The 14,940-nt window shown below is 41.3% G+C and overlaps 1 protein-coding gene and 1 long non-coding RNA gene across 2 annotated transcripts in view; both read right to left on the minus strand.

The window, feature by feature from the left end:
* Positions 1-14,940, minus strand: part of LOC104965963 (gamma-aminobutyric acid receptor subunit alpha-6-like) — a 599,227-nt gene that overhangs the window by 497,934 nt on the left and 86,353 nt on the right. The gene's annotated exons all lie outside the window — the stretch shown is intronic.
* Positions 8,791-14,940, minus strand: part of LOC104965946 (uncharacterized) — a 20,281-nt gene continuing 14,131 nt past the window's right edge. Inside the window, exon 3 of the long non-coding RNA XR_800604.1 lies at positions 8,791-8,803. This is a non-coding gene — a long non-coding RNA (uncharacterized lncRNA). The remainder of the gene's footprint in view (positions 8,804-14,940) is intronic.

Below are 14,940 nucleotides of genomic sequence, written 5' to 3' on the forward strand. Positions count from 1 at the left end.
CTGGTTCAGCCTTCTTACCGCCGACCCACGAAATACAATAAAGGGTGCTACGTAAAAAATAAACCTTGCAATGGTAGCTCTGTGTGACAAATTGACACACACACACATACCATGACCCCCATAAATGCACACTCACTCTCTCTGTCTCCATGCTTTTAAGTACATGAAAAAAACAGCCTGAGGTATGCTAAGCCCGTGAGCTTTTCCACGCAGCGTGTTCAGAGATCAGATGAGAGCTGAGCCTGCAGGGCTCCTCTCACACTAAAAGGCGGAGATATAAGTTAATAGTGTGAAATCTACCACATTAATGCTATAGAATCAATACAATCTATTTGTAAATTAAGGACATGTGGTGCCTCGAGGCCAAGGTCGTGAATTGCTCCATCTCCCTTTTGCTCTGTTTCTTGTTAATGATTTTCTCCAGCTCACTTCTCTCTGCTTTCATCTCTGGGTTTGATTTGCTCTCCTCTTATATTCTCCTCTTTTTGTTCCTCTCCTCCTCACTGTTGTCTTCGCTTCCCCGTTCCCTCTCTTCCTCTCTCGTTGCTCTGGCTGTCAGCTCAGCCTCTCAGGACAGACGCAGAGAGAAGCTGCTCTATATGCTGCTCCACACACAGGTAGCTCGCGCTAAAGTGTGTCTCTACGTGTGTGTGTGAGAGTGTGTGTTTTTTTGTTTCCTTCTGCTGCGCTCTTTCCATCCTTCGGTGATGAGTGCACTTCTTCAGACGCCTCCTCACTCTCAGTGTTCAGATCTCTGTTGCACAGATAATCCCCCTGTGGGTGTGTGTGTGCGCACATGCGGGACTGTGTGTGTATATTCAGAGGGGTGTGCCTTTGTTTGTAGGTGTGTGTGTTTAAGAAGTGTGTGTGTGCAGCTAGTTGAGTGTCTGTGTGTGAGCGTGACGAAGAGAGTGAGTGTGGCGCCACAGCCTCAGTCCAGCCTTAATCCTCTAAGCTGTGTAGTTCACTCATGCCACATCAGCCCCATTGTGTCTACAGACAAAGAAGCACAGTTAAAACTAAATGCCAGTTAAAGCAACAAACGACTAATTATAGCATCATTCTCTCCGTCCTCTCCTCTCTCTCGTTCTTGCTTTTTAACGCTTCCTTCTCACTTCCTTCGCCCGATTTCTGCAACACTTTCTGTTCTGGACTCGTTCCAGCTGTGTGTGCGAATGAATGTTGCACTTGTGTTTCCCTGTATGCGTGTGTATGTGTGTTTAGGCTGGTGTTTAACTATCTGACAGCTTTGCCATGGTTCATGTGTTTGGGTCCTGTCAGAGCTGTCCTGTGACTGTGTGAAAAAAAATCATTCATTTCCCAGAGTCGAGGATGAAAGAGTCTTTAGACTTCAAACGCCTGTGGGCCTCTGTGGTTTAGATTGCCTCTCGCTCTTCCTCCACCGCCGTGTCGTTTATTCCTTAAAAAAACACACAAAAAAAACAGTGCCGCTGTGGCATCGGTTAAGTAGTGATGGCAGAGACACGGCAAGGAGCTGGACAATTAGCCTGATTAAAACACTGTCATTTTGCATAATAGATTTTGCCTGGGCTGCGAAAAGCGGATCCATTTTATGTGTGTGTGTGTGTGTGTGTGTGTGTGTGTGTGTGTGTGTGTGTGTGTGTGTGTGTGTGTGTGTGTGAAGGCATGAAACCATATTCTTCTCTGCATAAATATGTGGGGTATTAAAAATGCACAGTTGGGCATAGTTTGATGTCAGTGAAGAGGGATCTATTTAAAAGTCATGGTGCATCGCTGCAGAAGCTTTGGTGTTTGGGCATGACAAATAGTTGTGGTAGAGCTGGTCATCCCTCACAAACAAACACACACACACACACACACACACACACACACGCGCACACACACACACACACACACACACACACACACACACACACACACACACACATAAACACAAGTGCTGCAGATGTGCACACCCTTTCTTCACACAAACACAGATGCACAAGTAAACAAAGTCCATTTGAATATGTACATACAAACACACATGCAAACCGGCGGTGCTGCAGAGCCGTGATGTTGTTTGGTTGCTCTGCATTGCAGTAATCGGCTCCACTCTTCTGCTGTGCTCTCACCCACAGACAATCACTGGCTCTCAATGGACAACATCAGCAAGGGAAATACCTACAAAGAGATGGAGAGGCATAGAGAGCGTGTGAGGGAGAGAGTGAGATGGAGAGGGGAGGGTAAGGAGGGTTCTGGAAGGGAGAGGACGATGAGAAGGTAGGGAAAAGAGGGACTAAAGAGGACAGAGGGAGATTTAAGGGGAGGATGGGAGGAGATAAAAAGAAGGGGGAGAAAGATCAGCGAGCGTGTGTTTCCAGGCTTAAGGCTGCCGGAGGACTTGTTAATTTGTGAGCGAGGGGATCGTTGGAGTAGGTAGTGAGACGCAGAGAAGAAGGAAGCACTTACAGTATGCGGTGTGAGGCAGACATAGTGAATCCACACATCTTATGTCCGCCTTTGCTTTGTGTCTGCTCTCCGGCACACGACGCCACCCACATGATCTCTGAGAAGACTCGTAGCTCAATTAAATGTCTGCCAAACAGCTACGGTCAGAAGAGGAAGATTTCCGTGCCTCCATAGTGTAACATGACAATACATATTTACAGTGCTGTGAAGCAAAATGGCAGATAAATCGGCATGTTGCCTAGGTGTTATTATAGTAAGCTGATATGTGTCTGTGTCATTCTGCCGTTACAGTAAGCATTAGTGGAGACACTAAGATGGCAGGGAGTGGGCCTGTTCGACGTTGAAAGCATCACACGAGCTCTACAGGCCTTGTGCTGCAGTTTTCAAAGTGTGTGTCTGTGTGTGTGTGGTTTTATATCAGGCACATTTATATGAGTTTAAAGGTTTGTGTGTAAAAGAATGAGAACAGACAGAATAATGAGAGTATGGATGAAAGTCTTTGATTTTTTTTTTATTCTCACAAAGAAATATCCTTTAACATAAATAGAAAAAGATTCTCCCACATTTCTAAGCCTACGCACATCCATAAAAGTGTCCACTCTTCACCTCAGGTTTTTTTGCAGTGAAAATTGCGGGGAAATTTAAATTACCTGCTGATCATTCATCACTGAAATTATTTAGTTTTCACTCGGATGTAACTATGCTATTATTGATTATTTTGTATCCAATTTTCCGCTTTTTTAATATTCACTTTATGAGAATTATGCGCTGAATTGAGTTACAACGAGCCTCAGGATCAGTGTCTTTCTAAACTCGCTATAAGACTGTGTGGATCGTACCATAAATTCAGATTTGTGAATGTGTCTCCCTGCTGTTTTGACTTGTTTCCTCCCCCGTCAGGAGGGAGCCAGCAGCGGAGGATTAGCGCTACCTCAGCACAGGAAAGCCTGGTGGCTGCAATTGCTCAGCTCCCATCACCTCCTAAATACCTCAGCTGGTGGTTTTAGTATTGAGAGGCAGTGGGCCACACAACTGTCGACTTTGCACTTCATTTATGATAAACTTAAGTCGGTCTTAATCTCCATCCGACGCCGTGTGTTGAACCAGTGTTTGGAACAACATGTTTATCTGGAGAGTGTTGCTGGGAGCCAGGGGAAGGCACCCGTTCACTGAGATAACCCGCAACATCTTCTCTCCCTCCAAGTGCCGCTCTGAAACTGGGAGTGTGATTGTGTGTGTGTGTGTGTGTGTGTGTGTGTGTGTGTGTGTGTGTGTGTGTGTGTGTGTGTGTGTGTGTGTGTGTGTGTGTTCAGGGGCGTAAAAGTGATTTATGGGTCCTGTGAACAGAGGGGAATTCTGGGACCTCTTTTTACTTTTTCATCACCACAGTCATGGCATCAAACATCTAAATCTACCCAGCTACGACGCAAAGTTCACACATTTTGATTCCCAGATCTGTTATAGAAAGGTCTGTGGGTGCTGCCCTGATGAACCTAAGCTGTCAAGAATGTACAGAGCCTGAAAACAATAACATGGAAGACAGAACTATAACCCTGAAATGAGTAGTAATATAACCTTCGTAAATATAAAGTTTGTAAAGGTTGTGTGTTAAAACCTTTGCCCAAAAACTGAGATCAAAGTATTTCAAGGTTCTCTTATATATCTTTCGGTCTTCACTTTTTTATGGCACACAATAGAGAGTAAGACAATGTAGCCAGTTTCAAACCAAGTCGATATTTTCAAGAACTCTTTCTTATACACACACACAGACACACAGGCGTTGAGGGACATATTTAAAATGCATTCAGAGCAAGAGTACAATAAGAGTGTTGTTTTGTTTGCTGCTATTTTATTAACCTATCCATCATAATATAACAACAAGTGAATCGACTGAAAATATTGACATCAGCGGGAGTTATGTACAGCAGCTCTCCCTTCACATTAGTTAGTGGACCATCAAACACACAAACAAAATCTTTAAAGCTGCACCGATCAATGTGTTTATATTAACAACTGGTCAACTGACTTCATGTAATTTTAGGGACAGTAATCACTGCAGTTCCCCTGAGCTTTACCCTTTCAGCGCCTAGCAGCTCATTGTTTTGGTTTTATGACCGACGATTTTACTACTTATGATTCACTATTATGGCTCTCATCAGTGTAAAAAAGGCAGCAGGCAGCAGTTTTCTGTAAAAAAAAGAAAAGCTCTGATAAACCTACTGAACACTACCTGAAAATAAAATGAAGACAAAGTTAGCGCCCAGCTGTGTGCATGTGTCAAAAAAGATATGTATACTTTGGGATTATCAGCTGAAGAATGTATTCCCTCATGCTAGACTAGAGTTAAAACTGAGATAATATCAAATCAAATTTATTATTTATATTTATATAGCACATTTTAAAAAGATTTTTGGTCGAGCCAAAGTGCTACATATAATAAAAACACCCGACAGTAAAGACATATATAAGATCAGTTACATGCTATTGTCTCCAAAGGCGGGAATTAGTGTGGGCAATAGCTCTACAAAGAACCAACAACAACACTTAAACAGCAAGACAGTACAGCGGACACAGTAAGAACAAGGACAAATACATTAAAATACTGCATGTGCCTTGTGATATAATATATAAATACGTTGGCATTTTAAAAAAAGGCCGGGAAGAAATCGTAAAAGTCATGACTAATAATTACAAAATATTGCACATGCCTTGTAAGGAAAAAAGATAGGAATAAATTGGCATGATAAAAAACAAGGAATGAAATCATAAAAGTCATAAAACCATAATTACAAAATATTGCACATGCCTTGTGAGGAACACTATGAATACTTAGGTTTGATAAAAATTCAGGAGAGAAATCATAAAACCATAAAAAGCATAAAACTGAATGCAACACTATGAACTGCGCAAGGATTAAAATGTTTTTTCTGTTAGGCTGAAGACTTTTGGCCAGACAGCAAACTCAAAACGTTGCCCAGTGTCTGCTGCATGTGTAAAATAAGCTGTAAAGTGTTCGCTATGTCAACTTTATATATATATATATATATATTCACAGCTTGTTCCTCAGCCCCTAACAGGCGAAAAAACATGTAATACTGCTTTAAACTTCACTGTTAAACAAATCCTTAAACAACCAAAAGTGATAAGACAGCTCAACAGTTGTTTAATAAATCACAGTCATGAGTTACCCTTGAATTGAGGATAATATGGTGGGAAAAAAAGACGTTATCCAAGCAAGTTCTCCCTTATCTCTTGTATTCTGAGTACTGTGTGAATGTGTGTGTGTGTGTGTGTGTGTGGGGGGGGGGTTATAATGATCAGTATGCATTAGTTTTTAATACAATTTAAAGTCATAATTGATAGTAATATTCAAAGTGTATTAGTGATATTTGTATGTGAAACCCATACACATCTAAACCTGCAGTACATTCATTTGTTTTAAGCCATAGTTTGTGACAGGTATTCATATCAATATGTTCACCCTTTGTACTTTTAATATTTTATCTACAGAATAGCTGTAGGGAAGACAATTTTAAGGCTGTTAACAAAAATATGTCTTGCCATATTTTATTCCTCTCTGGTTTGTGACATAAATGCCATCATTCCGTGGTTTAACCTGGGATTGCTGTGACGAAAGATCAAATAGCTGCAGCCGTGACAACTTTCCACTGTTTTAAAATCCTCTCTGTGCCACATTACAAACAGTGTTTGATCGCATTGTGAGTTTTATTTGTTTGTCATTTTGATCATTTCCACCAATCCATGTTTCGAAAAACCAGAGCAGTGTGAAATAGAAGTGTAACATCTTCATAAATAAACATTTGGGGATGACAAAAGGCTTTTTAGTTCAGAGGGTTTAGAGCCATGGCTCATCCTGGGGAGCTGCTGTTTATATGAAAACGGGCATATAAAGAGGCGTGCACGAGTGTGTGTGTGTGTGTGTGTGTGTGTGTGTGTGTGTGTGTGTGTGTGTGTGTGTGTGCATGTGTGTTTTTCCTGAATGAGGGGCGTTTGGTACGTGCATGTGCCAGTTCTCCAGCCGTGGAATGAATCAGATCTGCTCTCAAGACCGCGTACCTCTCTCCAACGGGGGACTCGTAAAAGAAAGCCCTACATGAAATCCATTATGCTTAATTCCCCAAATCCATAATACCCTCAGAGGTCTTAATCTCCATCCCATTCTTATATAAATTAGCTTCCTCGTCTCTGGCAGACAGAGCTTTCTGAGTCGACACCAAATGCCCAGACCTCTCTGCTCTGAGTTGGGAGGAATCAATGCGACTACAAGGAACTGCCATGATCTTTTCTTCAGCCGTGTCACTTTGAAGGAATAGTTTGACATTTTGGAAATTGGCTTATTCGCCTCTGGTGGAGAGTTAGATGAGAAGATTGATACCACTGATTGAATAGGGTTTGCTTAGCTTAGCAAAAAGTCAGGAAACCGTGGACACAGCCAGCCACAATATCACATTTTGCTAAACTGACACCAGTTAAAGCATACAGAGTTACTTATTATCAGTCTGTTTAACAATTCAGCAATGCATGTACAAATGCCTGTCAGGGAAATAATGATATCCTCTGGGAGTGCAAGTCAAACTGAATCAAAAAATATGGGCATCATGTCTGTGTGTTCTGATTTGACTGAGTTATGACTGGGATGCTATTTTTGACACAAATTGCAGCAATCAGGCGCGAAGGGGGGTTAAAGTATCTTAATTGCCTCCATGCGCTGTGTATCACAGCCGCCTCTGCTGCAGCTCCAACTGCTGCGGCAAAACTAAAACACAACTTCCTGTTGACTTATGTCTAATAGGCCTACATGCACATGACCTCACATACATAACTTAAAATAACTCAATGTTGACTTGTGTTGTCCCACAGGACACAAACAGCATTTGTGTCCTGCGTTTTTAACCCATCTATTTAACCTGACCTATTCCTTACATAGACTTTGTAAATTTTTCTACAACGTCAACTAACTTCTTCCTTTTCTCACTTCGTAATTAGAATGAATAATAAATAATATTGTCTTAATATGCTGCTTATACCTATGGCGTTGTTTTTAAGGTGAGGTTTTGTAGATTTAGTTACTCTAGGACTGAGCTAGGCTAGCTGGTTCCCTTGTTTCCAATCTTTCTGCTAAACTAAGCTAACTAGCTTCTGCCTACAGCCATATTGCACAGATACAAGGGTTGTCATCTAGCTTTCTGCAAGAAAGTGAAAGAAAGTTTCCCCAAAAGTCTAACTTTATCTTGACTAGGAAAGGGACATCTACATCTCACAGGGGCCGCCGTCCCCAGGACACAGAACAAACTTGTTATTTTTGAGGGCACGCACACTGAGGGAGAGAAATTAAGCACCGCTTTTGTTTTGTCAAGGCTCAGATGTTTTTTTGGCCTCCAGTTTCCTTTCTGTTTGGGGCATCTGTCAGAGGCTGTTTTCTCGAAAGTAGTTCTGGGATGAGGATGAGTGAAGCACTCCAGTGTGTGTGTGTGTGTGTGTGTGTGTGTGTGTGTGTGTGTGTGTGTGTGTGTGTGTGTGTGTGTGTGTGTGTGTGTGTGTGGTGTGTTGTGTGTGTGTGTGTGTGTGTGTGTGTGTGTGTGTGTGTGTGTGTGTGTTTGTGTGTTTGTGTGTATGTGTGTGATGGCGGATAACCGGGGGCGATGCACCACAGTTTCAAACCAGGAAATAAAAACAACATTCCAAAGAGAATAATGCAGCAGGAGGAGGAACCTAGTTCTACCGAGGTCCCCTGGCATTACTCGCTCTTATGTGTGTGTGTGTGTGTGTGTGTGTGTGTGTGTGTGTGTGTGTGTGTGTGTGTGTGTGTGTGTGTGTGTGTGTGTGTGTGTGTGTGTGTGTGCGTGTGTGTGTGTGTGTGTGTGTGATGCCTCCACCAGCTTTTGTGCATCTCTATGTATGCTGGTTATGTACACATGCTTGTCCTCCAGCAAAAGAATGAATCACACACACACACATACAAACACACACACACACACACACACACACACACACACACACACACACACACACACACACAGAGTCACATAATTAGTGCTGGGTCCCCACAGCGGCATATTCCAAGATTTTTCTCCACATTTCCAAAAACACAATGTTTTTCTTTCTCTCTATAGCGACATTAATCAGGAGGAAAGACTTTAACTGTTTTTCAGCACATTTTTTTAACCCCCCTTTCTCCCCCTACTTATTTCCCTAACTCTATTACCCCTCCCTCTCCTCTTAATCGCTCCTACTTTTAAACACCTCCTTCTGTAATTATTTCCTTCCTCTCTCCCCATCTCCCTCCCCCTCTTTTTATTATTTCTGCCTCCCTCGCCGTGCTTCCCCCTTCGTTACTTCTTATTTAATCTCACTTCGTTTTTACTTTCCCCCCCTCGTCACTTCATCCCTTTCCGTTCTCTCTCCTCTGTCTGTCTCTGTTAAATGGGAGCAGTGACCCCATTACTGAGCGTTGGTGCTGCGGAGCGCAAGAGGAAGAGGAGGAGAGGGAAGGAGGAGCAGGAGGAGGAGAGGATGGGAGGATGGATTGCGTTGTGTGTGTTGAATGGGATGATTAATGAGCGTCGCCTCCAGAGGGTGTTATCCCTGCTCCGGACCAGCAGGGACACCACTGGGTCACCTCTGGTCATACACACGCACACACACACTGCTCTGATACACACTGCACACAAAGGCTTTTACACTCTGCAAACACACACACACCTCTCACACACCTGTCACTGCTGACATTATCATTAACAAAGGGGGGACAATGGGATCGGGGGCCACAATAGCAAACACAACGAGAGCTGGAAGTGTTCACAGTTCATGAGCAGAGTGTAACGTGAGCCGCTGCTGCTGCTACGCCAAATTTCTCCTCCTCAGACAAATCTCTGCAGCCGATTTACCTGCAGATACACGATTGATTGATTTGATTAGTCCCATCGAAATATTGAAATCTTCCGCAGCATTTTTCGGTGTTGATTAATCTGTTCATTATTATTTGATTAATAGAGTCATTATTTAGTCCAGTGGTCGTGTCATTTGAGGCTAAAAATATGTCTCCCGCCACCACCCTCCTCCCCCTGTACTTATTTTAGATAACTATACATATTGTGGAAATAAAAACCTGTAAGTTAACAGGATTAAACAGCCAATGACATAAGCTCCTTTGAGTTTTACTAAAGGATTACTATCAGTGCAAATGACGAATAATAATGCAGCTTGCTGACTTTATTTTCATTCAATGACTTGACTAATATAATCCTTTTTTAAAGAGTCCCTAATATGCTTTTATGGAGGTTTTCCCTTTCCTGTAGTGTGTTGTATATTCTAGGTAGGCTATTTTTGTATGTAAATGGTCTGCAAAGACTAAAATCCCAGAGTTCCCCCCTGCCTTAACGCTTGAATTGTAGTCTTTTGGTTACTTCAATAGTGACATCACTATGTAGCACTCGCGCTTATAGAGTGCCACAGTGACGCGTCCTAAAACCCTAATTTTCTAATCATAAATCTATCGATTAGATTTATGATTCGAAAATTATAAAAGTAGGGTAGACATGTGGATATTATACGGCTGAACAAAACGTGATCTGTCTCTTCAATTTGTGTCAACCACAGACCTTATTTTGAACTATTTTCCAAAATCCTATGCAGAAATTGCATTGCTTTTTGTCGAAGGAACCGGGAGGAGTTTACTTCCGGGTTTTAGGACGCGTCACTGCGGTTCTCTATTAGCTAGCACTTAAACATTGTAGGAAGAGGCGGTACACTGACTAATCACAACAGAGCTGGCCAGCCAACCAATCAGAGCAGACTGGGCTCTGGTTTCAGACAGGGTGTATGACAGGCATTATGAGACAAATGTAGCACTTTCTGAACATTAAAGCATGTAAACATGTCACAGTAGACGCACTAAATACAAATATGAACCTGAAAACGAGCATTATATGTACTCTAACAGAAAATCAATCAGGGAATTTTGTCGTTTAAGATGCCATCCATAGAAGCACCCTAACAGCTCCCTAAGAACAACCTCATGTGTGTTCATTTGTTCTCGTGTATGTTTTCATGTTGCAGTGACCCTGTGAGCAGCACAGGCTTCTCTGGGCTGTTTTCTTGACTTCGTTTTAACTCATCGTCTCAACATGATGAGCGTCAACTGTTTTCCCTTTCTTCTTCTTCTTCCTCAGTTAAATACGTCCATCTCTTCCATTTTAACTTGTTGTTCTGCTGTCTGAATGACACTTGCTATTCTGAATACTGATTGCTTTGCTGGCGTGGAAGCACTCTGTTTGTTTATTGACGTGACTGAACAGATTCATCCATTTAGTTCCACTCTGGGTCTTGAGTAAGATTGAGAAACACTGCTTTAGTCTATAAAATGTCAGAAAATGGTGTCAGAAACTCTCCCGAGACCAAAATATATTTCATTTATAATCATATATAACAGAAATGGTCACATCTGAGAGGCTGGAACCAGTAAATGTTTGGCCTTTTTGAAAAAATAATTGAGTAAAATGAATCAGAATAGCTAGCTATTGATATTCAGTTGATTAACTTATTATAAAATCAAACTGTTTCAGCAAAACCAAGCACTTCAAAATGTTATTATACTGCATGCGTAAAATGACACAAGTCTTGATAACTATGTTCTTTTGATTAGAAAAGAGGAATTAGGGACTCTAGGTGTTTCAGAAAGGTGTAAATCCTCTGTTTGAGAATGCTATTTGGAGTCTGCTGTGTTTGCCCTCATTTTTATTTCCCGCTTTCATTCCATGACTCCACAGGACTTCCCTCTTCTGCGTCTCCCCCACTGTTTCTGCCTCTATAGAAACCACCCTCTTATACTTCAGCCACATGTGGACAGTTGATGGCAAAATGAATTTCACTCATTCCCTCGATGATGAGAGACGATGGGAGACCGGGGCTGTGCTGATGTTGACTGCAGCAGTTGAAGATGCTGCGGTAAATAATTTCAAAATATATTAAGCCACCCAGATCTAAACCAAATGCTGCACTGGTCTCCATTCTGCATTTTTCAAGCCCAACAAAACTTGTCATGACGGTGAATTTGCAATTATAAGTAAGATTACCCGCAACTTCGCAAGAGGTTAGACGGCTGCAGATACCCAATTGTTGAATCTAATAAATACGCAGCAAAAGGCTTCTGTAAACGGCACAGCTGAGCAGACTCAGCAGAGCAGAATGTGCTGCCCTGGAAAATCCTACCCAGAAGGGCTTTCTAAATGTTGCAATGTAAATGCAGCATTAGCTCGTTCGCAGCTCTGCCGAGTCTGTGACTTCTATTATTCAAATAATGGGCTGCTTCAAAAACAACGTACACACAGTTTTACCCGTTGTCGTGTGAGAGCTGGTGCTTTCAGACGCTTCTTTTACTCCCAAAATCTCAGAGCTTTACCTGTTCAACCTTTATTTCTTTTCACAAGTAATTGCTGCATTACACCTGACTGCCTTCCAGCTCTCTTTCTCCTTCTCCTAATCCAGCCTCATAGAAACACACTGAACCGTACACTCTCTCTCTCTCTCTCTCTTTCTGCAGGACTCTCTTTTAAAGGTGCACACTTGAAGTCCTTCTCTTTTGCTCAATATCAAACATCATAATAAGACGAATTGGACACCGAGCACCTGTTTACATTTGATCTTGTGGGGGTTAGCTCGGTCCACACGCACTGGACTGAACTGACTTTTTTCTTCCTTCACCGTGATAATCCACTTAGCAGCGTAACTTCTGGTTTCCTTCAGTGTCCTTGGCTCCGTTTCCAGAAAGCATCTTACCATTAAATGTCATCTCTCGCTGCACTCTCTGTTCGCTTTATTCACAGAAGTGCAGCCAATTTGCTATTTGGAAGCGTTGAATGAGGATAAATTATGTGACATTTCACTTTGAGCGACAATTTCAGCCTAAAGTGTACTTTGTTTTGACAAGACTCTATACATTTGTACCAAAAAAGTCACCCTTCAGGAGGCTGGCTATTGAGCAGTTGCTCAATGGTTTTGATTACTGTAGCTTTTTACATCTTGATCATAAAATCTGATAAATAAGCCTGCAGAACCTTCAGTTTCGGTATAATAATGTAAACTATATATCTCTGGTTAGAGACAGGAAGGTGTGATAAAAGTTTACATTTACTGACTCACAAAATTAAAAGAAATCCAAAATAAAAACCATGACAGGCAGATCTGAAAACTCTGGTATTAGATATTCACTTTTATAAATGAGAGTTAAGTTTGCTCAAGGCTTAGATAGCCCTAGCAGCAGCTGAGATGAAAGTGTTTCAAAGTATAAAGCATTATTTTTCTACATTCTTTACTTTAGGTCTTTCAAATCCCTCAATGCTAAGTTTATAACACTGAGGGCCGACACAGCAGTGGGGTTTGATTCGGTGTCGAGCAGCATAAGAAGAAGCGAAATATCTAAAGAATTTAATTGAACTTGGGATATCCACCTCATAGTACATTATCATTGAGTTATGAAACATTTTAAGATCTAAACTAGTTATTTTCGTATAATAGGCTAGTTAATAATAGGCTAGTTATTGCCTTCACCAAGGACAGATTTCGTCAAAAGGAATAACAAGCGATGTTCATAGAGTTTGGAGGACAGCCTTAGACAATGAAACAACTAATTGGAATTTGAAGGTAATCCAAAAAGAGTATTTCCACATGCAGTCAAATGTTTTAGTTTTCTTTTAAACTAAGAACCCTTGGAGATAAGATCTGAATGATAATATGAGGATTGAAGGATAGGCAGACTCTTTGAAATAGTGTGTTATATAGGTTTTTATGCATGTCAAATACTGTATCTGCAAAGGCTAAAATCTTGCAGTTCCCACAAGTGAGAGTTTCTCTCCCACAAACCACGATCAGACTCCTTTTTTTACTTCCATAACGCAGTGACATCACTATGTTACACTCACACTTCTATTGCCTAGCGCTCCAAGACATTGTAAGTAACAGGCTAAGGGGCAGGATATCTCTAAGCGGTTGACCAATCACAACAGGGTCGGCCAGCTAACCAATCAGAGCAAATTGGGCTCTGGTTTCAGACAGAGGGGGAAAAGAAGTGTTGCAGCACAGGCAGTATGAGAAAAGTAAAGCATGTAAACATGTGACAGTAGAGGCACAAAATAGAAATATGAACCTGAACATTAGCATAATAGGCCACCTTTACCATTTTTAACTAATAGAACAATTGTGTAAAGATATTCACAGTCCCTAAAGAGGATGCAGTATATTATAAAAGACAAGCTAAATGAATGCTAGCATCTATAGCACAATTCACTGCTTTTCTAAAGTGCAGCCTAACAGAGGAGCTGGTGCTCAATGCTAATAAGATTTAAACTTAAAGAAAATGATATTCAAAAAAGCATATGGTGAGCTGCATCTCGTTCCCAACTGGACTACACTGAACTCAATTTGTCAAAACATTGCCAAAGGCTAAAAGCAAATATTTTAGAGACCTGTGCCTACTCAGATAAAACAACTCACCCTAACTTCTGTAGCAGAGATACTTTAGTTTGAGGCAGGCGATAAATATTGAGGTCTAGTCGATTTTGCTGTTTTGCTGCACGAACTCCCTGCTCTCTGGTGAGGCGGGGGCGGGTTGGAGGTGGGAAGACATGAGGAGCAGCACCTGAACCTCATTAACCCTCCAATTTCTTCATATTCCCTCGGTCAGTGTCAGCATTTAGAGGAGGTAAGAGCAAACACTACGAGCTGAGGGAGCTGAACCTACTGAAAAAGAAGCGTCTGTTTACGCTGTAGCCAAAGTGTCTGTTTGTATTATATCTTAGAAGTCCTCTGGCTCCCAACAGAGAAAAGGAAAGTATGTCCCTCGGCTGTACTCTGTATTGCTAAAGAGAAGAGGCGTCATTGTAATAACTGTAAATATTATATTACCATACCTTTCAGAATACTACCACTGCATGTTTTATTGAAGGCAGGAGTTGCTTGCAGCTTACACTCAGCTAGCCCTGCATTATAGAGTGTTGTAAAAGATCATAAATATCATAAATATTTGGAAACAAATAAACACAATTTAGAGAATATAACTTTATTTGTATTGCTTGCCTCATTATAAAACCTTTTAAAGATGGTGTATCGGCAATTTATACCATACGAATCTTTTAAGGCTGTTCCTCTTACCTTTTAAGAAGATATTTTTTACCGTTTAATATCAAGTTTCCTGCTTTTTGTCTTGTTAAATCATAATATACCCCCAAAAATATCATTTTACAGGGTTTTTCATGTTTCAAACTTCTCAATTTATTTTAAGGGCTCATTCACTAACCAATCCATCATGTTTGGTTACTTTCCAAACTTTAGGATTCCCCCACAGACTTCAGACTTGTTAATGCCAAATGCAGTCCGGATGCCTTTTTAGATTTGAAGTGCCATTTTAAATGTATAGTTAATATTACTATAAGTACATCACTGCCTGCAGGACGAGCCTGTCTATAACTTAACAGCCTCACGGAGCCCCCTGTG

The sequence above is a fragment of the Notothenia coriiceps genome, unplaced genomic scaffold (assembly GCF_000735185.1).
Source record: "Notothenia coriiceps isolate Sejong01 unplaced genomic scaffold, NC01 NC01_scaffold00037246, whole genome shotgun sequence".
Taxonomy (NCBI): domain Eukaryota; kingdom Metazoa; phylum Chordata; class Actinopteri; order Perciformes; family Nototheniidae; genus Notothenia; species Notothenia coriiceps.